Below are 22,971 nucleotides of genomic sequence, written 5' to 3' on the forward strand. Positions count from 1 at the left end.
TGCGATACGCCTGGTTGCTCAGCTCCGCTACCCAAAACTGTGTAGTACAGACTTATACCAAAGTTTGGTTTTGCTTACATCTGTAGTCATAGTTGTGTGTAGCGGTCCCAAATGGTACTGCATACAACCTTTGCCTAACAAGCTCCGCTAGACAAAATTGCCCTGCTTCAGTCGAAAATCAAACAAAAAATGCCAAATCTCAATCTTAATCCACCTATGCAGATCCTTGTATACTCCACCCAGAACCCGATCACCTACTTCGACTTCCCCCTGTCTCAAAAAGAAGTAGCTAGCCTCAAACCTTCTCGTTTCCAAGGAGACATGTGCCCTGCCTCCCTCATCAAAGAATGTGTGGCTGAATTCACCCCCTTCATCACAACTCTAATCAACACCTCCTTTGAAACAAACACTGTCCCCACCAACCTAAAAGACGCCTGGGACCTCCCAATACTCAAGAAACCCTCCCTAGAACCCAAAAGACCCACAAACTAACAAACTACTGCCCTATAACAACACTGCCTTTCCTCCTTAAAATACTTGACCATGCAGCCCATTTGAAAATTCAAAATCATCTTGAAACCAACAACTCCTAGGCCTCCGTCAATTAGGCTTCCAACGGCACACAGTACGGAGACAGCCTTACTTGACCTCAAAATACAAATGGACGAAATAAAAGACAATGGCAAACTAGCACTCCTCCTCTTGCTCGACCTCTCAGCTGCCTTCAATTTAGTTAAAAACATCTTATGCAACCACTTTGCCTCGGCTGCCCAATTCTCCACTAATGCCATTCATTGGATACAGTGCTTCCTCTCTATGAGAGTCTTCGCAACAACACCAGCAGTGCTGTCAGCCCCTGTCACCTGTGGTGTACCACAAGGATCTTGCGTATCACCGACCCTCTACAATATTTTTACAAAACTCTTAATCAACCTTCTTGACGATCTGGGTGTCTCCTACACCAACTACGCGGATGACACCCAAATACTCATACCTATAACAGGTTCTCATGTCCAAGACACCAAATCCCTAAACGAAATTTACCAAATGATCCAGGCATGGATGGCCCAACACAGCCTCTGCATCAACGATGAAAAGACCAAATTACCCATCATAGGATCTCAACACCAACTAAACAAACTAGACGACTCCTTTAATTCTTTCACAATTGACAGCATTTCCATCAAAGTCTTTAAGGAAGTTAAAACCTTGGGCATTTACCTGGACTCTGCCCTCTCACTAACCCGACAAGTCAACGCCACAGCTTCGGCGGCAGCTTACATATCCGAGCTTATCAACGCCTGTAGACCCTTTTTATCATCAGGCAGTATCACGCTAGCCAGAGCTCTTATCCAGATTAGACTATTGCAATGCACAAACAAATGTAACCTATAAAAATGTCAGGTGATCCAAAACAATGCCCTAAGAGCAGCACTCAATAGCCCCAAAAACACCCATATACCTGCAGAGGGACGCAAAGCCCACTGGCTGCCTGTCCACGGTCGAATTGTCTTCAAATCTCTCTCATTGACACACAAAATGCATCTCACTGTCAGCTCCTGAATACCTTTCCAATACAATATCACAGCACAAATCTAACAGACCCACCCGCACAACCTACAAAGTATGCATGTGAATGAGTGGAGTGCATTCATGAGTATGTGTGTGAGCCTGCATGCACATATCTGAGTGTTAAATGTGTGCTCTTGCAGAGCTTCGCTTCATCATTTCCCCTACTCCTTTATTACCACGTCCTATCCATGCCCTTCCACACCCCTTGGCTCTCGTCCTCCTGCCACGGTTTGGCCAGGTTTTCAGCCATTGTTTTGTCTAACTAAGCTGCCCACCTCACGCATGCCCGCTCCATCACTTTGTCTTCTCATCCCACTTCCCACATATTACTGACCCCAATAAACAAAACAAAGTGGAACGATCACAAATGTTGACAAGTGTTTGGATGTGGTTATCAATGGGGGACTGGCCTACTGGGAACTCTAGAGAAGTCCCTGTGGTCATCTGTATCATGGGCCCGGTGTGTGGCAAACCCTGGTTTTCTGCATCTTCTACCCTCTCCGATCCACACCACGTTCTTCCTTCCTTCTCTCCTCATCCAAACCCATTTGAAGGATATAATTTATTATGAAGCATCCAGCATGTTATCCCACTTACAAAAAATCTCATATGTGCTTTTTAATTGTTTTACTGTTTTTATTAATGTTTATAAAGGGACACACGTGCTTTAAAAACCATTTAGACACCTACAGCCTGATTCATGGAATTATTTGCGTGAAAAACACAGATTTGCATGTTTGGGATTTTCGGGCAGAAAGGCGCGCAAATTTGCGTTTTTCACGCAAATAATCCATGAATCAGGCTGATAGTTTCAACATTTTTGTTGGGGGTGAACCTCCCTGCACATAATTTCAGCACTTCGTCTTTCTCGCTAAATTTGGTCACATAGTGTAATATGGAGACACTTTGAAAATGATTAACAGGCCCACGTTATAGAACGGAATGCAGGGAGAGTGGTTTCAAGTACGTGGGGTGGTGGCAAGGACAAAAATAATGACTGCTGCGGCAGTTTTCTCAGATGGCCTGCTGCACTTTGGAGTACACTAAGGTCAAAGGACAATCGTGAAACATGTCTTTATTCAGATGGTTGCTATTCATGGCAAAGCTCATGTCTTGGTTATGTGCAGTGTTAATTGTGCAATTTTTTTATGACAACTTTGTAGATCCTTAGTGATTTCAGGAACAGCAGTGAGACTCAGGTGTGCAAGAAGACACAAGTTTAATGCAAATTGCACACAGGGACGGGAGTCAGTCACCCTCGAGAGACTGAAAACCCAGAACCTGCTAGAGTGCTCGGCTAGAGTGCGTAAAGGTGCTGTGTTTCGAATGAGTCACCATTTAGTGACTCTAATAAGAGTGTTTGGTGAGGCAGGCATTCCTGGATTGGAAGAGATGCCTGAAGGATCTACACCGATTTCAGACTCAAGACAGCAATGTTTAATGGCCTGAGCTATTTTACCAGCTACACACTTTACTAGCACAGGAGGGTGACATACAATACACTGCGCAATTCCCCATAACTTTCAATACAAACTGAAGCAATGTGTCCTTTTGTTAACCATGGATTATGGCCGAGGATTGGAATAGGCAGGGGACGTTTATTTAAAGAGCTGCCCTTTTAGTGCTGGTGCTTGTCTGAAGACAATCAGACTCAACCGTCCAGCGTTGTAGAAATAATGTTCACAGAAGGCTAGAGTCATTAAAATGTCTGCACGTTTACTTTCCCTCTGCTTTGAAACGAGCTGATGTGTTTCTGAGCCAAATGTTATGAATAGGTTCATTATCATCATGCATTTAATATTTTAGATACATATGTTGTGTTACTGATCTACTGGAAATCACCAGTGTCAGAATGTTTTGGTTCACCTTTCTTTATTAGAGTCTTGAAAAAGAAGTTCAGAACATGCTACCTTTAAGCATCACCATGTAAACCTGTGATGTGATCCGAGCTTTCCTAGTTGATGATTTTGCAATGTGTCAGAAGATTTCATCTCCTTCCTCCCTCCTTTATTTAGTTTTCAATCCATGTGCAGTCTGCATAGTTTCCTTATAAGGGATAATTTAGTAATCTGTGTTCAGTAACACTGATTTCCAAAACACATTGGGCCTCATTACACGGTAGGCGGTAAGGGTTTACCGGTACCGGTAAGGGCACCGGTACCGGTAAACCCTTACCGCCTTACTACGAGGTCCCTTTGCGGGTCCTCCCTTAACGCCTGGTTTTTCCAGGCGTTAAGGACGGGACCCGCAAAGGGACCTCAGAGCTAATTACGGTACCGCAATTTGCGGTACCGTAATTAGCACCTTCCCCATTCCCATTATGCCCTATGGGGCAAAAATGGGAATGGGGAAGGGTAAATGGGGATTGGGGAATTACCGCCCCCGCTCACCTTGGAGTAGGGCGGTAATTCCGCCATCCACCAAGGCGGATTCGGTACGGTTCCGGCGGCAACCATGGCGCTAATAGCACCATGGTTACCGCCTACCGTGTAATGAGGCCCATAGTAAACCAACACATGCACCAATAATCTTGAGATTTTGGGCAAAAGATGTACGACACACTTTGAAAGGAGGCAAGAGCACACCAGAGAAATATGAAACGTTGACTATGTCCAAAATATGTAAAACACAAACATTTGGCAAACTGTGTAATAAAATGAATGTCCTTTGTGACAGGACTTAATCTCCACTGATGATTACCTTTCCCAAAGCATGAGAAGCAATTTCCCTTATGGCATATTTACCTTTCACATGAATACATGAATACATTTTTTGACAAATATGGCAGTATTTCTCCTAGTGCAACATTTAGGATTTTTCAATGTGTTGCATTTAAACGTTTTTTTTTTTTTCCAAACAGCGCCTTTATGTATATTTCTTATAACGTCGTTCATATTTGATACAGTGCATGAGTAGAAACAAACGGCTTCAAATGTCACATGGTATTTCCTGCAATTTTTGTTTGGATTGAATAGTTAATTCCTCGGGTTTCCTTCTTGTAGAGATCAGCAAAACAAACATCTAACATCAGGGCCTCATTATGAGTTTGGCGCTAATTTGGTGTTAAATCTGCTGAATAACCACCAAACTCATTTACAATTACCGCCACTCAGACCCATGGGTTTACGTGCCATTATGAGTGGTGGAACGGTGGTGTAAAAGTCAGTTTTTGGAAACGATACGTCTTAGTGGGGTTTGTGATGGAATTGCAGTGAGCAGGGACTCTGCCATGATTTGTGGATTTACGGTGGAGGATGATTTACCTCTATCAAGTTTCTGGAGAAATATCCTCCACTTCAAGGTCAAACTCAGAATATTTTGGTGCTGCAAAAATGGCGCAAATCCGGTGAGCACCACTGTTTAACATTGCTGCAAAAACTTGTAATGATGCCGAGCCTGGAAAGAGAGAGTCAAGAATAATCAAAGTGAAATACAGATGGCAACTGGCAGTGTATGAATATATGCTTTGCGTGTTGTCACATTGTTGAACCCAACCACCTTTTGTGCACACAAACATATGAAACTGCCAATAGATTTATTAGACAGTAAATTCATGACTTTGTCAAATGTGGCAGAGCATTGCAGCAATACAACGTTCAGAATTGCCCCTGTAACCATTGGTGAAATTATTAGACCATTTTCTGGAAATGAAGAGAATTGATGAAGCAACAAAAGTGCTGTTTCTTGGCCTGAGCCTGGAGTTTAAATGCTGATGCTTAAAGATATCATGTTCTGAACTTCTTTTTCAAGACTCCAATAAAGAAAGGTGGACTAAAAAACACTGGCACTGGTGATTTCCAGTCCACCAGTTCCGCAATGTATGTATCTATACAATTCGATGCATGATAACATCCAGCCGATTGATAATATTTTTCTCTCAAACATATCAAGCAGTGGCAAAGTACACTCGCAGACATTTTCATGGCTCTAGCCTTTTGTGAACATTATTTCTGCTAAATTGGGTGATTGGTAGTTGAGTCCGATTGCCTGCAGACAAGCGCCACCAATAAAAGCGCAAGTCTTTAAATTAAGTCCAATTCTAGTGCATAATAATTGGTTAACAAAAGGAAGCATTGCTTCAGTTTGTTTTGAAAGGTATGGGGAAAGCGCAATGAAGTGCATGTCACCCACCAGTGCTAGTGAAGCGCGTTGCTGGTAAAATAGCTCAGGACATTAAACATGACTGTCTGAGTCTGAAATCTGTTTACATCCTTCAGGTATCTCTTCCAATCCAGTAAGGCCTGGCTCATTGGTAGGGAGAATTCTCATAAATGGCTCATTTCCCTTACCTAATGAGTCTCTCAGCAGCTTTGCTAGATTTCTAGGATTATTTTTTTCACCTGCTAAGAGTATGAACCATTTTCCCACTCTTACATGTGTTTTGCTGTGTGTATTTTCACTTTTTGTGTGATCTGGAGCACTGGAGCCTCACCTGCTCCATGGCCTCATATTTTTATGTGTGTTACACAGCACCTTCAGTGCAGTGACACAGGATTGTCTTTGAGATTTCCCACGGACTCCATTTTCTGGGGCTGACTACGGTCCCCCAGAAAAGGGTAAAGTTGCTATTAACTTTACTTTAGTCACTTTAAAACACAGACCCAGTATACCCCATTTTACATGGAGTATTGGAAAGGGTTAACTCTTATCCCTTTTTGTCTGTGCTTCTTGGAGCATTGTTTTGCTCCCTTTACATTAAGACTTGGCTGGTGGCAGTGGTATCGACTCTAACTTTTCTACCGTGATTATCTTATATAAACGTGGTTTTGTTTTAGGCTATTTTATCAGCCTCGAACATAAACCCGCTTGACCAAATATATTTTATTTTGGCTCCGGTTGGGTTTATTCGCCATTTCTTTATGTTAAAGTCTTTCTAGTGTTTTTCTCTTCGTGCCAAACCGGGGATGATTCCTTTTTTCGCTGTCTTTACGTGGACTTCTACACAGAAGCCCTCCTTAAGGCGCCTGAAAGTCTAGGTAGGCAGGATGTGAGGGAGGGATCTTCAGACCCCTGCCATGGGTTTCCTTGGTAACCCAAGTCGCACTCCTGTTTAATTGGCTGAGAGGGCTGTCCTTGACAGGACAGCCACCCTGCTGTGTGATTGCTAGCCAGGTTGTATGAATGGGGGAAAACTGCATAAAAAGCAGGTCTCTGGGACTGGAAAGGCAGAGTCACCACTGGAACGAAAGAACCAATGAGGAACTGGAAGAAGAGGACCCCTACAACGACTGAAACGCCCGGTGAAGCCCTGCTGCAGGTCCGAATCTTCAGAATCCGATGAAAGAGAAGATCCTCCAGGAAACTTCTTCCCTTGAGCTGGTGGGACAAACCAGTTTACCCAAACTGCAAGCCAGGACCCCTCCTCTGGTCGAATTCGCTGTACAGAGCTACAGTGGACCGGATAGCTAGGAAGGTCGGACCCTGCTTGGGTTTTAAGGAGTGCACCTTTTATTTGTTGCTTTGCTCTGCTGCTGGTTTCTTCCCTGTGTAGTGCAAGACCCTCCACTCTTCCTACTTCTGATCAGTCCGACAGTCACTTCAGGAAACGTTAGACTGCAGGAACTACCAGGAAGTCCACCTCAGCTACAGCTCCCTGTCCGTTTTAAGGTACTGTGCAAATCTGGTTCTCCGTTTCGTTTAACCGCGATGAAAGTGTTTGAAACCTTTCTCCAATCCGAGGGCTTGTCCATCTCTTCTCTTTCAACTAACATTTGTGTCAACCAACCTCGTCCGGAAACCATGCCACAAACTTTACCGCCAACTAGAATGATCTGTGTGATCTTGAGCAAAAGACGTTTGACCCATTGACTTTCCCCTAAGACTTTTCTATCCCTCCGTTTTAAATTGCTGGAGTGCCATTTTGCTCCCACTTCATTTTGTGAGCTTAACTTATCTGAAATTTAAGGGAAGTGGTGTGGTGTATTAAGAGTGTGATTTTTAGACTGCTAATAATAGTGTATTGTTAAACAACTGAAGCGTGAAATAAATGTATATTCTTTTACTTGAAAACCTTGAGTGAGTGTTTGCCTGAATCATAGTAATTGCTGTCCTTTGTGTAACTATTTGATACTGCTCACTTACTCTTGAGATAAGTCTGGCTGCTCTGCTACTGCTACCACTATAACTGTGTAGTACAGGCTTGTACCAAAGGTAAAATTGTACTGTCACTTGTATACTTAATTGTGTGTGGTGTTCCCAAAGGTTATCGCAGATAATTCTGCCTAACACTCACCAATCATCCTTCTAAAAGTCACTAAATTTAACACCATACAAGTTGGTAATTTTAACCACACATTACATGCGCGTTTCAAATTGAGACACAGGCACTACTAATGTGACTCGTTCGAAACACCACGCCTTTACGCTGTCTAGCCGAGCATGGTTCTGGTTTGGTGATCTTTTAAAAACATGGCTAGCTATTAAAAATAAACATTGTCCTTATCTGAAAATGTGCTTCCAATACGTCTCCCATACAGACTAGGAGGTTAACGAAAAGGAAATATGACTAGCTGAGAATCAAGTAGACAAACCGTGGTCATATGCTTGCCATTAGCCTATATATGGTGTGGTAATGTGTTGTTTAAAAGAGTAGCATAACTGAAACACACTACTATGAAGTCAGGGAGCTTTAAAGAACAATTTGGCTTGGTATGTGCCACATATACACCTGTAATTGGCTCAAAGAGGGCTCTAACCTGCTTCTGATGATTCCGATCAAAGCATACCTTGTTTCCGGACTAAGGATTATTGCCCTAAATGGCAACACGTATCCCCATTGGATGTGCAGGCAGGGGAGATGCAGTAAGGAGGCCATTCTCAGTTGCTGTTCCTCCCACATCTCATTCCTTTATTTATATGCAGGAGAGTACAGAGGGGAACGCATCTTTCAAGGGATAGACAATCGAACAGGACCTCTTACCAATGGGTGCAATCAGTCTGAAGTTACTCTGTTAATTCTTGGTGGAAATATTTTCCAATCTGGAAGTTTCCCTTCAGTTTATTATTCACACCTGTACTCTGTCAAAAAAGATGTGCAGGGCAGTGATAGACGGAGAGAAGGAGGGCAGTCTATAGAACAGACTGGAGCCATATATTTACACTTCTGTTTCTTGTCACCAAAAAAGCTGGGTTTGTCCATCAGAATGGCATCCATCGCTGTGTATACAACTGTCTCATCACAGTTCGGAAACCAGTTTTGTTCATAGAGTCTCCAGAACCTTTCTTTGAAATAAACATACACATGCATGGCAGTGTCTAGGCAATATGGTCCCCGGTCAAACAACTAAAATGCGCAAGCCCAATGTGTTTGCTTCTTACTCCAATGACCCAAACTTTACATCCACCACTCAATCACTCCCCAACCAACATAATAGTCAAGATCAGTGTGCCCCTCTTACTGTAGGTGAAAATATTGTGGAAGGTGGAGACTCCATATCTACATGTCCAAAGACCTGGGGGCTGGAATGATAAAAGCAATTGTGTATAAGCATATTCAACACTCAAGCAAAGGCCAATCCCCAGCCAGTTCCACAATAAAGCCCGTATATCATTCACTTCCCCTTTTACGTTGGAATATGAGTGAGACAAGGGATAATTAAGTCGATGTTGCGAATACTGCAATCCGTTTAGCTGTGCAAGAGTAATGCTTTTCATGTAGTTCAGGGTGGTGCATTGTGGGCTAGAACATGTCCTGATATTTTACAACTGTTAACTAAACATATTCTTTATGGCATAGATATATCTAGTGTTCCTACGACGTGGGTGTGGAATGTTGAGGAGGTGAACTGTTTGGACTAGAGAACCTGCCATGTGAGGTATATGCATGCTGTGAATAAAGCTTGCTTGGACATAAGTTGCTTCAGCTTCATATAACACTAGGATGCCTGCACATATTGGGGGACATTGTTGTGGCCAGGCCAGAGCAGACTTCTATTTTCTGCCTCAGTGTGTGCCGCTGATCGGCTGCTAGTAATAATGTAGATGGCTGAGGAAACAGGTGGGGTTTATGTACCATGCCTAAATTCCACTGATCGTGTCAACATAGTGTGTGAGCCCAAACATTCCCAGGTGGGTTGGAGGTGTGGAATGGGGTACCCCGAAGAACATTTCGGAAAATAGGCTCAAATGGTGCTTTTTATATCCTAATTTCCTGGAAATGTGCAAACAAAATCCATATGTTTTATGCCCTTATTCAAGGGCTGACACCTCGCTCCACCTAAGATATGATTCTGTAATTTCAGGGGTGGAGGGAGATTAGCCTGCATGTATCTAAGGGTCTTATGACCACAGAGCCATTAGTGAGTACCATTAAAATGGGTAATACTATTACAAGCTCTCTCAAATTTTTCATGTCCATGCATGAGAAGGCCATCTAGTCATGTTTTTCACTTTGAATTCCGGGATTGTAGTTTTCTTTTCCATTTCAAATGTAGGAAAACGACATGTTTCGGAATTCTAAGCAAAGACAGGACTGGAAGGCCTTCTTATGCCTGTGTAAGGCTATGCATTTTGCTAAACTCCACTACCAGGATCCAAACGTGTGATCTGCAGGTGGAACACATACAAAAACAGTAAGCTCTTAACGCAATGAGCAGTCTGACCAATTACATATTGTTTAAGCTGATATCAGTGAGACTGTACCTGAGATATATTTAAAGAATGACAATTGACAAATAAATTGTTATATATTTTGGCAAGAGAGATTAGGACACTCTTGTTTTTCCATCTAAGTTCAAAGTGGAAGTGTCAAGTCACTGACACATTACAATTGCTGACGGAAGACCAATCCCAAACACACTAGTTACATGAAGTTTACTATATCATGGTGGCATAACTAACATTTTGGCTTGATTTCCAAAACTCACTTCTCTCCAAAAGTACAGAGATCTCAAGTTTCCCATGGCCATGTCTGAAAAGGACAGTCACTGCTTTTTTTTGGAATGTTGGGGCTTGTAGTTTTCCTTAATTTTGAATCTGGGGATAAACACTATAAGTCCCATAATTCAAGGGGAAAAAAATACTAGGTGGCCTTCTCACGGATGGCCAAGGAAGCTTGGCCTCTCAGGGTGGTGGTGCATGTGATTTTGATCCTGCCTCTCTGTACTCCTGAAGTTGATCTGTGGACTGAAATGGTTGACGACATAGCCTTGCTGCAGTATTTGTGAGTCCATTTATTATATACTTACTGTTTGACTTTTTGTGGTTGGGTGCAGTTTTTTTCATGACATGGGTAATTGGAGCAGACATTCTATTTCACTCTCTGTGATAAAAGAAAAGATCATATGTTAGTGTAGGTAATTCATAATGAGTTATTGCATTGCATAATAGACATTTCTGTATATTTTCGACCCTCACAGTTAGTACTTTAGAAGTACTATAGTTCAAACCAGTGTACTGTGCAATTTGTGTTTGTTCATTAAATCATTGGGTTTGTGGGAAATAAATCCATGCTGTATTAAAAAAAAAAAAAAACTTTTTATGTTGTGGTCCAATATATTTCTTTCTTCTTTCTTTTTTTTCAGTAGGAGGAATTGAATAGGTGTATGGTTTTGATTTGGAAGTGGTGGTAGTATTGTTGCAATTAGATAGTAGTTGGTGTATTATATTTATTTCTTTTATCATTTTAGTGGTATTCACCTATCTGTTAGCTTGTTGTAGATTTTAGGGGCAGTTAGATACCTGTTGGCATATTCTAACTGTGTATTTCTTGTTTCTTGCTATTCTTCTATCGGTTGGCTTGTTGCAGGTTTTTGGGGCAGTTAGGTACCTGTTGGCGTATTCTAACTGTATATTTTTTGTTTGATTTTAGTGGTAGTTATTTATCGGTTTGCTTGTTGCAGAATTATGTGGCAGTTAGGTACCTGTTGGTGTATTCTAACTGTTTATTTCTTGTTACATTTTAGAGGTATTCATTTATATGTTTGCTTGTTGCAGAATCTTGGGGCAGTAAGATACCTGTTGGCGTATTCTAACTGTTCATAGTTTTGAAATTGAAGTTTTGTTAATGTTTATGCACAGATTAGCTATACATTTTCGTTTTTAGAGTAATGGTAGTATCATTATATTCAAACCATCCACATTTCTTTTTTATGTATGCAGTGTACTGACCTGCATTGGTTGTGGCTCCTGCATGGTAGAATATTCCTATTGTTTTGAAGGTTTTCTTAGCAAGTGATACTTAACCATTTGTGAATCCAGTCAGCTTGCAGTTGTTTTTGGTAGCATCTGCATTGTAACGTAAAAGCATTACTATTACGTATGTACTATGTGTCTGTATTTTAAGGTGAAGCGATTATCTGAATTGCAGATAGTACATAATCTGCCATGGTTTGCATTTCGTACAAGTTGATGAAATGAAATGGATTCACAGTTAGGTATGGTTACATACACAAAGCGTTCATTAGGGACTTGTTCCTGTGCCACATGGCTACAGAGAGTGCATGTATGTTTCCACATGTATGAAATCTGGAAGATTTCATGTATAGGTATGTTTTTGTTTTTCAGTACTTGTAGTAAGTACATTAGAAATTCTTGTGGAACTTCTTGTTAGTTTATAGTGAATTTGACCATTCCAGCACAGTAGTCCAATTCTTGCCTTATTCCAGAAACATTGTAAGTGTTGTCAGGATTGCTGGTTGCATTTCTATGAAGGACTAACATTTGCAAACACAATTGGCCTGTACTGTGTAAGTAAATGTTGTAAATAATTAGCGGCAATTGGAATAGAATATGTATTGCTAAATTTGCATAGCAATTTACACCAGTTGTATTTGAAAATTTGAATGGACCTGACAGTTCTTTGTCGAAGTCATTTGTTTGGAGTGTGTGTTGCTTCTTTGAAGAAGTAATTGAGTTACTTTGAGTAGTAGATTCTTCTTTGGTTTTGGTACTTGATGAAGTATTAGTTTCTTTTATTTTCTTTGGAGGAATTGCAGTGAGATCCTGTATAGTTTCAGTCTGAAGTAGTTTTCTTTTAAAACGTTTTGCTTTTTGCGGAACAGGATAGGTTTTTAGATGGTGGGTGTAGAGTGAACACAGTCTATTGTATTCTAGAATGCAAGGAATATCAGCATTTACTTCACTTGCATCAAAGTATATTAGAAATAGTCCGTCAAGTGTACGTAAGCGTGATAGTGCTACATAGCTCATGCCTTCTTTAAAGACTGTGCTACTGAAAAGGAGGAAGCAGGCTGTTGAGCGTCCTATCTGTTTAACTTCTTATAGTTTGTCAAAGAGAATATTAACAAACTGAATGTTGTTGTCATGTGGGTATGTTTGAAAGCCAACAACTGTACCAAGTGCTCCATTAACTAGTACTTGCTCCACGTCAAGGTTAGGTTCAAGCAAGACTCTACAGTTTAAAGATAATTTTAATATTTTCTCCAAACCAGCTGTTTTCTAGATAGAGTATTCTAAGGTATTTAGTCTTGTTGTGGCTCGTTGACACATGGGTAGTGTCATACCATGTACGTCCAGTTTGTCTGTGGAGCAATTATTGGTTGCATTTCTTTTTTCAACATTGTTTCATAGAATTTTGAACAGCTTGAAAGAGGTGGCATCAAGGACATACAATTGACATTTTTGTGTGCTAATTGTTCCAAGACATCAGTAGCACATGAGTTATAGCCATAGAGTGCATGGATGTGCCTGGTTTTTAATATCGATTGTGCTTCTTGAGATAGTGCATCAACTCTAATACTTTTAAAATGTTGGCGTATGTGAGGTCTGCAGAGTGGCGCATGTTTTCAGTTAATTCTCTGTAATGGAAATGTTGCCAAAGGTTGACATTTCCTATGCTGCCAAGAGTTTTACGGCACAGTTTGTGCCCGAAGGTTTTAAAAATAGGTTCACCTTTCACTGGAGTTAATTGAAGATCTCTGAAAACAATAATGTGTTTTCCTCCAAAGAGCTCTTCGTAGTCTGTTTCGAGGACCTCTTGTAATCTCAGGTGAGTCAAAGCCAACATTAGGTTGGGGACCATGCTCACCTCATCTATTAGTAGCATTTTTATGTGTTTGAAAACTCTGCATAGTTCCATTGCAGCTTCTGTAGAAAGTTTGTAATAGTCTCATTTGTTTTGGTGTTCTACTGGAAGGAGTAGTAATTGGTGTAAAGTGACACTGCCTATGTTGTAGGCAGCTAAACCTGTGGGGGCAGTTACAACAGCTGACAGTTTGTTGTTTGTCAATTGTTGGAGGAACTTGCTGATGATTTTGATTAAGAATGTTTTGCCTGAACCAGCTTGACCACTGACATATAGCAGTATAGATTTGTAGTCTTGGCAGGTACAGTTTTTATTTTCATGTTGCACACCATGTTCAATTTGTTTTGTTACTTCTTGGAAAATGCTACGCTGCTCATTGTTCAGTTGTGAATTTCAGTACAGCAAAGTCTTCTGTATATTGTTCATACTGACACATGGGGCCAAATTATGAGTTTGGAGGTAGCCATGCCCTTAATAAGGGCATGGCTACCCCAAACTCGGGTCCGCATTCCCTGAATGGGGAAATACTGGACCATTCCGACCTTGGAGGGCCTGGTATTTCCCCATTTAGGGAACCCGGACTCGGTCCATCCCCATTCCCATTTGAGCCCCCATAGGACTCAATAAGAATGGGGAGCATGCTAACAACTGGCCTGTTAATGATGGGCCTGTTGTTAGCATGCTGGCCGCTCGCGGCACCCGCTAAGGATGTCTGGTAAAACGAGGCATCCTGTGCGTGTCCCGCAAGTGAACCTCGTAATAGGGCAGTAAGGGGTTAACGGCTCAGGCACCTTTACCGGCGCTGTTAACCCCTTAACGCCCTCCTCGTAATGAGGCCCAGGGTGTTTTCTCCGCCTGTCATGGCTAATTCTGCATCATTTGCTAGTAGTGGCTGTCCAAGTGGTTCTCGTCATCCTGTTACAGAAGGTTGACTACTGTCGGGAGTGTCCACATCTAGTTGGGCCTGGATTTCTTCTTTGTGTTGCTGTTCATTGTGCAACATTGTTTTGTAATGTGTAAAGGTTACGTCTGTTATAATACTTTCATTTGCTTTGAAAGCGTCTTCATAGGAGTCATAGGTATCTAGTACATTTTTTCTTTTCTCCATGATTTGAAAAGTGTAGCAGGAACATGTAATACAGTTCTTTATGTTGAGGAGTTTTTAATGACAATTTGATATGATTTATTAAGACTTGTCTGGTAATTTTCACTAAGCTGCCTTCACAATTTGCCACTCTGTATCTACCTTTCTTTTCATCTGGTTTAATATTATTTTTGTATGTGAATTTTTATGCTACGTGGTATAGACACATGGTTTCCAAAGTGGTACTCCTGTTTGGGTAGTATGTGTCTGGTAAATTGTTTTTCAAAATGTCTTGGCTGTTGGGATCATTTTTGGCTATTGTTTCTATATCCTCATATTATTTGAGAACTCTTTGTCTACATTTAGCAGGACATGAAGGTCTCGATGTGTTGTTTGTGAAGGAATTTCACAAGTGACATATTTTTGGATAAACTGCAAAACAGTGGCATCACTGTCCTGACCAAATTTAGGAGCATCTTTAATCCATAAAAGCATGTGGATGTGTGGTGCTCCTCTGGCTTGGTATTCTTTTCTCCAAAAGAAGTGTTGCACTTCTCCGAGGGGAGGAACAGTTTTATTACAAATAAAGTGTAGCATAGCAATGAAGCGATGATGGAAATATCTTGATACATTCACAGGATCTAGAGAGCAGAATTCTCCTGGTGTTTTTATATCTATGTTTGTTTTGTTTTTGTTTGCTATGCATATGAAAGTGTGTAAATCTTCCCATGCTCATTCTGCACAACTTAATGTAACAAACCAAGTGGGTGGGCCAAGGTTTCTTATCATACAGCGTACATCTCGGTGATGTCGGAACCAGTATTAATTTCTCCCACGCATGTTTGCTAAAAGATTTGTAATACTTGACTGTAAACCTCATCTTTTTTGTGCACTTTGTGTAGTAATTGCGTAGCTGACATAGTTTGAAAATGGGTACTTGATTTTAATGTGTGTCCACCTCGTAGCATAGAGTTGCTAGTTCACTTTCAAAGAGAAGGTGGAATATGTATTCCACGTTTTGTCTGAATCTGGGGTCGTCAGAATACATTTGTAAAGAGTGGTATTCTGATGCTGTTATTTTTGTAGGTCTATCATCGTACCTTCCTCCTTTTCCTGTAGGAAAGAGGACAGGAAAGGCATGTGCATCTATACTTTTTTCTCATATGCTGATTGGAGATCCTTTGGCTTGTCGCATTTGGTAAGTTTCCAGTTCATCATCTATGGTGTCTTTAGAGTGTAATGGATGAATTGTATAATGGTCTAAAATATTGGATTCTGTAGCAGGATCTAGAAGTTGAAATAGACCAGTTTATGGTGACTCTCAAATAATTTCAATGGTTTCTCTCAGGTTTTCATCAATATTAATTTCTTTGTAGTATTCATTGTTGTCTTTTAGATATTGCAGGGCTTGTCTAACTTTATGTAAGTCCACAAGTTGTTGCCAAATTGTTGAGTCTTTTGTAGGTACGCCATTTACTAATTAAAGATTGATCTATTGGATGTTTCACTCCCAGAGTGTGTACATTTTCTTTGAGATCTAATGGTAAATAAACTACTTTGCCACAAATGCCTTTGACTAATTCAGAGGGAGGTAATTTTGCTGTTTTTTGGTTGAAGGCGTATTATTGCTTGAAATGGGTGCACTGTTTGAATTATGATGCTCTCATATACATTGAGTTGTTGCAAGAGTTTTGGTAGTGGGAATAATTCCAAGTTATTTGTGATAGCACATGAAGGTGTTTGATTGTTGCAGGTTTTGCAGTGTAGTAATTGCGAAATATTAAGGGGTCGGTAATTTCGTATTTGTTTTCTGCTATAAGGTAGAGAGCTAATTGGAACCATTTGGAATCTTCATTGTCTTCTATTTTGTACGTTGTGTCTACAGTTTTTGTGCTACCTTTATAAAATGTTCTGCAGCAACACAGAAACACATGGTTTAGTACTTCAGCAGATGTACTTTTAAACTTTAATATTTCTTTTTGTATGTGTGTAATAGAAGGTTGCCATCTGTACAGTTGTTGCTAGTTTATTGTAAAGCTATTGCATTTTGTAAGTGGCTTTCACTTCCAAAATATTTTCTCTGAAAATGCTCTATTTCTTCGAGTAGTTGTTTGGCTGTACCCTGTAGAAGATTGTTATTTAAATTGGCTAGTGCTGAAGCAGGACTTTTAGCATAGTAGAGTTTATGGACCAGATTTCTTTACTTGAATGATGTGTTGATATCATTCTGGTATGATGGAAGGTGCTTTTGCAAATAGGTCCTGACATGCAGGCTAATGAATGTCCTTGTAGTCCTGTATATTTGGGCACTGGACAGGCATCCATATGTTGTAGTAATTTCATTTTGAATTTGTCTTTGCCTTTTACATACTGATTGAGGAACTGGCGTAAAGATTTGAAAGATTTTTTGGCAATGTTACACATTGATGTGCACATCCATTTGTAGACTGGACGTTTTGGTTCAGTGGAATGGAGAGGTGATACAGAGTTTTCCTGGGATATTTTTGTGAGCAGCGTTTCTTGTACCATGATGGTATTATTACGTTTTTCATACCCTCGTCCACTGCTATGTACGGCAATTGGGTTTGTTTGATTTTTTTTGTATGCTTCTTCATTGAAATATGGTTCTGTGCTCGTAGTGTGACTCCATTCACAGTTGTTTGAGAAGATTTTTGTTGATATTCCGTTTATTGAGAAGTCATTTTTGTAGTTTAGTAGTTAGTTTTGTTAGTGGTTTTATTCTGTTTAAAACTAAAATAAATAACTTCCTTTTGAGAAGGACTGCACTGTCTATGAGAGCTTCTAGGATTAATTTTCTATGGTAGGTTTTTAGGGTTGTGCATGATTTCTCTCCTCTTTTTATAAGGTTCTGAAGGACTCTGTGGCGGAACATTTTTGTAAAATAATTTTTTAGGTATGGTTACTTGCCACTACATCAAGATTTATAGGTGCAGTATAAGCAGTAGTTGTCAGGAATAGAGGATGGGGCAGACGAGGAGTATTGCATTTTGCACGATGAAGTGCTTCGGAGAGCTGGGGAAGCAAAGACTACATTTCCCAGCAGCATTAGCGGCCGCCTGTAGCCCTGGGTTGCACGCGCGTTGCCATCTGTGTCTGATTACTCACAGCTTATTAACCGGCAACGGTGCTAGTCAGGTGTGGCTTAATTTGGTTTGCTTGGCGTTATGATGTCGGAGGAAGCAGGAGTTTTTGATGCACCCATTGCATTGTTATTTGGACGGTTGGAGGACTAAGCGTTGCGGCAGGAGGACAGACACGCTGCTGGTTCGCCCATTTTCTGCAGAGCTTTCATCGTCCAGGTAGTCCCCAGGGACTCCCGGACTAAAGATAAGTAAGATAAGTACGATAGGGATCTGTGATGTACTACAGTCCTTGGCGGACAGACCAAAATATTACCATGATGGTCTAGGGAGAGGTTTATGTCTAGTTTTCTGTTGTACGCACCCTTGGAACTTTGTGCAATTACTAACGCCCAACTTTAAAGGGGCCAGCGCCACGAGTCATTGATTATTACGAGACAACAGATCCTGGAATCAGGAACTTATGTGTTTTAGCAAAACTAGTGCTGTTAACTAGAGTCGGCTACTACATGTGTTCTATGTTTTGTTACAAGAGGCCATGTGTATGTCTTATCATGCTGGGAAACTTCCCATTTCTTTGTTTCATCTCGCTTATGGCAAAGTGTTTTTGATGTGTTTATGTTGAATGGTCATACTCATTTAAGGGGTAGAACATCACGCAGGATTAGGAGGCAGGCTGAACAGGCAATTTTTGCATTATGTGTGAATGTGTTAAGTCTACAGGTATCACGTATCTGAATATGCATGACAGGGTTGTATAGATTACGTTTTACCCTGTGTTTCCCCAGTCCTATCCAAACTAGGTTTTCAATCACCCTCTTTCCGGTGTTCCTCATTCCCCCACCCTATCCAGAACCTCTCCCTAATCCCTCTTCCCCCATTGGCTGCCACGTGGTGTCCTTTGTATATCTATATCAGGTACCTGTGCCAACCACGGTGGGAGGGGTCGATTCATTCGGCTTCTGTGGTTCGGGAAAGAGTGTCGAACTCTCTTCCCTTATAACTTGTGATTGTGACATTAGTGGTAGCTGAAGTCTTGTTAATCACTTTCTGTTTCATTTTACATTTTGAAAGAGGAGGCAAAGTTTCTGTACTGGAAGTTTGTTTTGTTTCGCTTAATGACTGTATTAGCTGTTTTGTTTGAACATTTTGTACACATTCTGCTACAGGTGGATGATTATTTTGGAGAGTTTTATTTTTATTTTGTTTACTTTTGTGTTGCTTTCTATGGTTTTGCTTTTTGGTAGGCATTCTTTGGGGTCTGTTGGAGAAAAAAGAAAGTGTGGGTTGGGCTGTTGTGCAGTGTATGTGTGCTTTGTGAATGAGTGTCTGAGTATGATGGTAAGGATCTATGTGGGGGGTGTGATTGTGCAATGGGCAACTACATCAGGTTGTGAAGGCTATTCTTGTATTTGTGTGTTACTATACTGTGGTTCAGATGACAATACAAAGTATGCAGCTGGTGAGGGGATGCACTAATACTACATCTAATGTTTCTGGGTTAATACAATTGTTTGTTTGACAATACTAGAATTTTAGTGTGTTTGAGTAACAGTTAGAACATTATAGTAGTTTGCACTTACTTTTTTGTATGGAAAGAGTAGGTTTCTTCTAAATTCTTGTTTGTAATTCAGACGCTGCTGCTTTTCAGGAGAGTGGTCTTCACTGCAATTGTAAAAGAAAGAAGTTAGTAAATATGTGTGTTTATAGCACTGTTGTTAATGTAAACATTGTTTTTGCAGTAGTAGTATTTTCTGATAACTGAGCATAATATGTACATGCAATATCCTTTGCCTATGTGCATCCTGTATATTTTACTTAGAATCTGTAAATTGAACGTGCTTTACAAATGAGTACAATCCTAAGCACACAGAGCACAAGTGGCTTCTTAAGGCTGTGTTATTGGATGTTAGGAGATAGAAGAAATAATCATATGCTTTTTTTGCTATGTTTACAGGGTTAATGTCAGGAACTGTACAGAAAAGCATGCAATGTATGCATTTGTGAAGGTGTGGAAAATAAAACAGAAGTATTTGATGTAGAGGCAGTGGTGATGTTTCAGCAGGGAGCCTTTCTAATGATATTGTTTATCCTTGTGCATGAATAAAGATGCAGGTACTCATCCTGGCTGCGTGTCATTTTATAATACACTACAAAGCCTTTTTCACAGATAGCTGTGTGTGTAAATAAAAATGTGGAGAGCAAACAGGTTTTCACGTGACACTTGATCATAGCAGATGGGAGAAATTACAGTAAGTTTATTTTACAGGTTATTCACGGTAAGTGGCAGTTACTCTGTTTACATGCATTTATAAACGAGCTGTACATGTACTGTGCAGAAAATATTCATACCTGTAGTTTGTGTTCATGCATATGGATGTGCATGAATCTGCAAGTAGAAATCTTGGAGAGTTTTATAGTAGTTGTTGCTGTAGGTGCTTTGCAGTCAAAGTCCAATTGTACTCAATGTGATCAATAGTACATCTAAAGTGCTGAACTGTCATGTGGAGTTAGATGTAGAGTTCTTGGATGTGATTGGTGGATGGTTGTGTGGCTGCTTAACAGTAGCCAATGAGGAAATGGTGCAGAGAGTGAAGTGGAAAGGGTAGAAGGGCTGCCCCATTGTTACGTACTCCGCAGACAGCGCGGCTCTCCGCAGACTTCTCAACATATCTGCCATGAAAATAGGACTGTCGGAATCAGCCAATCAGGTGTTGAGGTTCTGGTTTGTTTTGAAAGAGGCTGTGTGTAGTGAAGATAGTAGAGGTAGTAGAGGTGGAGAAAGTCAGGGTGTTGGTGTTGGTGCTCGGAGATATGTTTGTTGATAGTTTGGAGCAGTATGCTAAATGTAGGAATGTGGCAATGAATTTTGATGTAAAAGGAGTGGAGGTGGTGTGGAGCACTGCGCCTGGTTTCAATTTGCAGGCAATTGTAAACGTTTGTGAAGATATGGGCAAGGTGAACAGTCCAGATGTGGTTGTTCTGCACTGTGGTGCTTAGCATTTGGGCTATGTCAGTGCCCCTACTTTGTTGAAAGATGTAGAAAACGTGTTTCAGGCAGCAATGGATCTAGTTCCAAATGCTAAGGTATTTTCTTCTGGTTTGGTACCTAGGGCAATATGGGACAATAGTTCTGTTTTTTGTTCCCAGCAAAATATTGCTAGGTGTTTAATCAACCGAGGCATGTTTTCTTTTATGCTTAGAGTGGCATGTTCTTTTGCAACAATGACAACATTGACTCTGGTATTGTTCATTCTTTTTAAAAAGAAGATGGCATGTCTTTTTCTTTTATGGGAAATGCCATGCTGTTTTGGAACACAGAATTGCTTTAGAGAAGCTAATGTGAAGGATTTTTGGAGGAAACTAAGGAAATAAACACACAATAAAAGCTGTTTCTGAAGGAAAAAGGTTCTTTTGAGAGCCAACCTGAAAGGGGAAATGGGGCACACTATTTAATTTTTAATTCCCACGCTCAGATTTTTCGATTTGTCCTCGGACACTGCGGTTCCGTGGACACCGCATATTACATACAGGGATTTTGAGGTTGAGAGGTATGCAAATGAGAGTGATTGGTCAATAATGTTTACTGTGTGCGATGTGTAAGGAGAGAGTTTTTCAGAAAGTCTTTTTTCCTAAGAGGAGAGTAGATAACTATGGCTGTGTGTTTCAGAAAGCAGATTGTTTGGATTTTGGGATATTCATGGATAAATTGGTTGGAGGTGCATGCAGATCGCTGTGGAGTGGCTGCAAATCTTGGATTCCCTCATGTGGAAGTGCACTGGCATGGAGTGTGTGGAATGAAGTGGCTAGATTTGGTACGTCTTTCTGCTACTTTCGTGACACAGTGTCATCCAGACATTATTATTATTATTCATTGTGGAGGGAACAGTTAAGGACATGTGTCTGGAATCTCTTTGCAATTTGCAATGAAAGAAGGATTTAGGAGAGTAATGGACATGTTTCCAAACTCCCGAGTAATTTTTTCTCGTATTGCGCATAGACAAATGTAGCTGCGTTCTTCTTCATTTGGTCCACAAATGGAGAAAGCGAGGCGCAATGTCAACAAGGTTGTTTGTGCCATTTTGAGAGATGTTAGCATGTCCTCTTTTCACAATGAAAATATTATGTTCGGTAGCACACACATTTTTCGCAGAGATGGAGTACATCTTACTTAGGCTGGCAATCAGATTGTTCTGCAAAATATACAAAAAGCATTGGAACCCTTTTTGGAATCACATCAATCCATTTTGCAATAGGTGTTGACCATTTGAAGTTTTCAAAACACACAAAACACCACAAAAAGGCTTTTTTCAGAGCCACCACTTCCTCCCAGAAAAAAGGGCAATGGTTCTGATAGGGCAGCACCCCAAAATTTTAGATGTCCGCGGACTTCTAAAAAATGCACAGGGCCCTGCAGTATTTCATTGACACTTCTATTTTTGAACTTTGAAAGGCGGCTCTGAAAAGAGCCTTTTTTGTTTTTTGTTGTTTTATATTTATTTGGGTCTTTTAAACACAACAAACAAGGAAAGGAGGGGAATGGAGGGTAAGGAAGGGACACCAACCACGGGGATAAGAAAGGGCAGGTGAAGAGATGAAGATGTAGGGTTGGTCTTATTCAGGTAGTGGGCTGTCCTTCTCAAGCTCCTTGACCGCAGCCTCGAAAGCACTTTGAAGGTTGTCCCCCCTGCAGAGTACTGTGTTGCAGTACATGCACAATACTGTGACCCTCAAAAGGTAAGGGTCAACAGCATCACGTATTGCCTGCGAGGCAGCTGGAGGGATGCGCTGTCCCACAGGAGTGTCTCTTGTGGTGGCAGGAGTGGAAACGGAGGATGCTGCATGGGAACTCAACCTACTATGTTTATCGCAAGGTACAACCTTACAAATAGCCCCACAACCATAGGTGTTGCTTCATTGATGTAGTGCCATGTAGTACCATAGCTATACAAACCAGCTATACAAACCAGGCTTGCCATGACTCAGCACCATCTGGCACTGAGTGCAGCACACCTTGTTTGCACGTGCTTATGGTACTCCATCAGGAGTGGCAAATAACCTCCACACCCAAGATTCACGATGAGTGTTAGTAGTAAGGACTTCCACTACCTCATCCTCTTCATCCCCTTCATCACTCTCCTCTGCATCCTCACGTCTGTTCCCCCCTGTAGGCCCTTGGGGAGGTGGTCGTGGTGGAGGGGGTGGGGGTGGTGATGAAGCCAAAGGAGCCA

The 22,971-nt window shown here is 41.0% G+C and overlaps 1 long non-coding RNA gene across 1 annotated transcript in view; it reads right to left on the reverse strand.

The window, feature by feature from the left end:
- Positions 1 to 4,506: 4,506 nt before the first annotated feature.
- LOC138491914 (uncharacterized) overlaps positions 4,507 to 22,971 on the reverse strand; it is a 271,832-nt gene continuing 253,367 nt past the window's right edge. The window contains exon 4 of the long non-coding RNA XR_011276106.1: positions 4,507 to 4,968. This is a non-coding gene — a long non-coding RNA (uncharacterized lncRNA). The remainder of the gene's footprint in view (positions 4,969 to 22,971) is intronic.

The sequence above is a fragment of the Ambystoma mexicanum genome, chromosome 10, assembly GCF_040938575.1.
Source record: "Ambystoma mexicanum isolate Mex_15411 chromosome 10, UKY_AmexF1_1, whole genome shotgun sequence".
Classification (NCBI taxonomy): Eukaryota; Metazoa; Chordata; class Amphibia; order Caudata; family Ambystomatidae; genus Ambystoma; species Ambystoma mexicanum.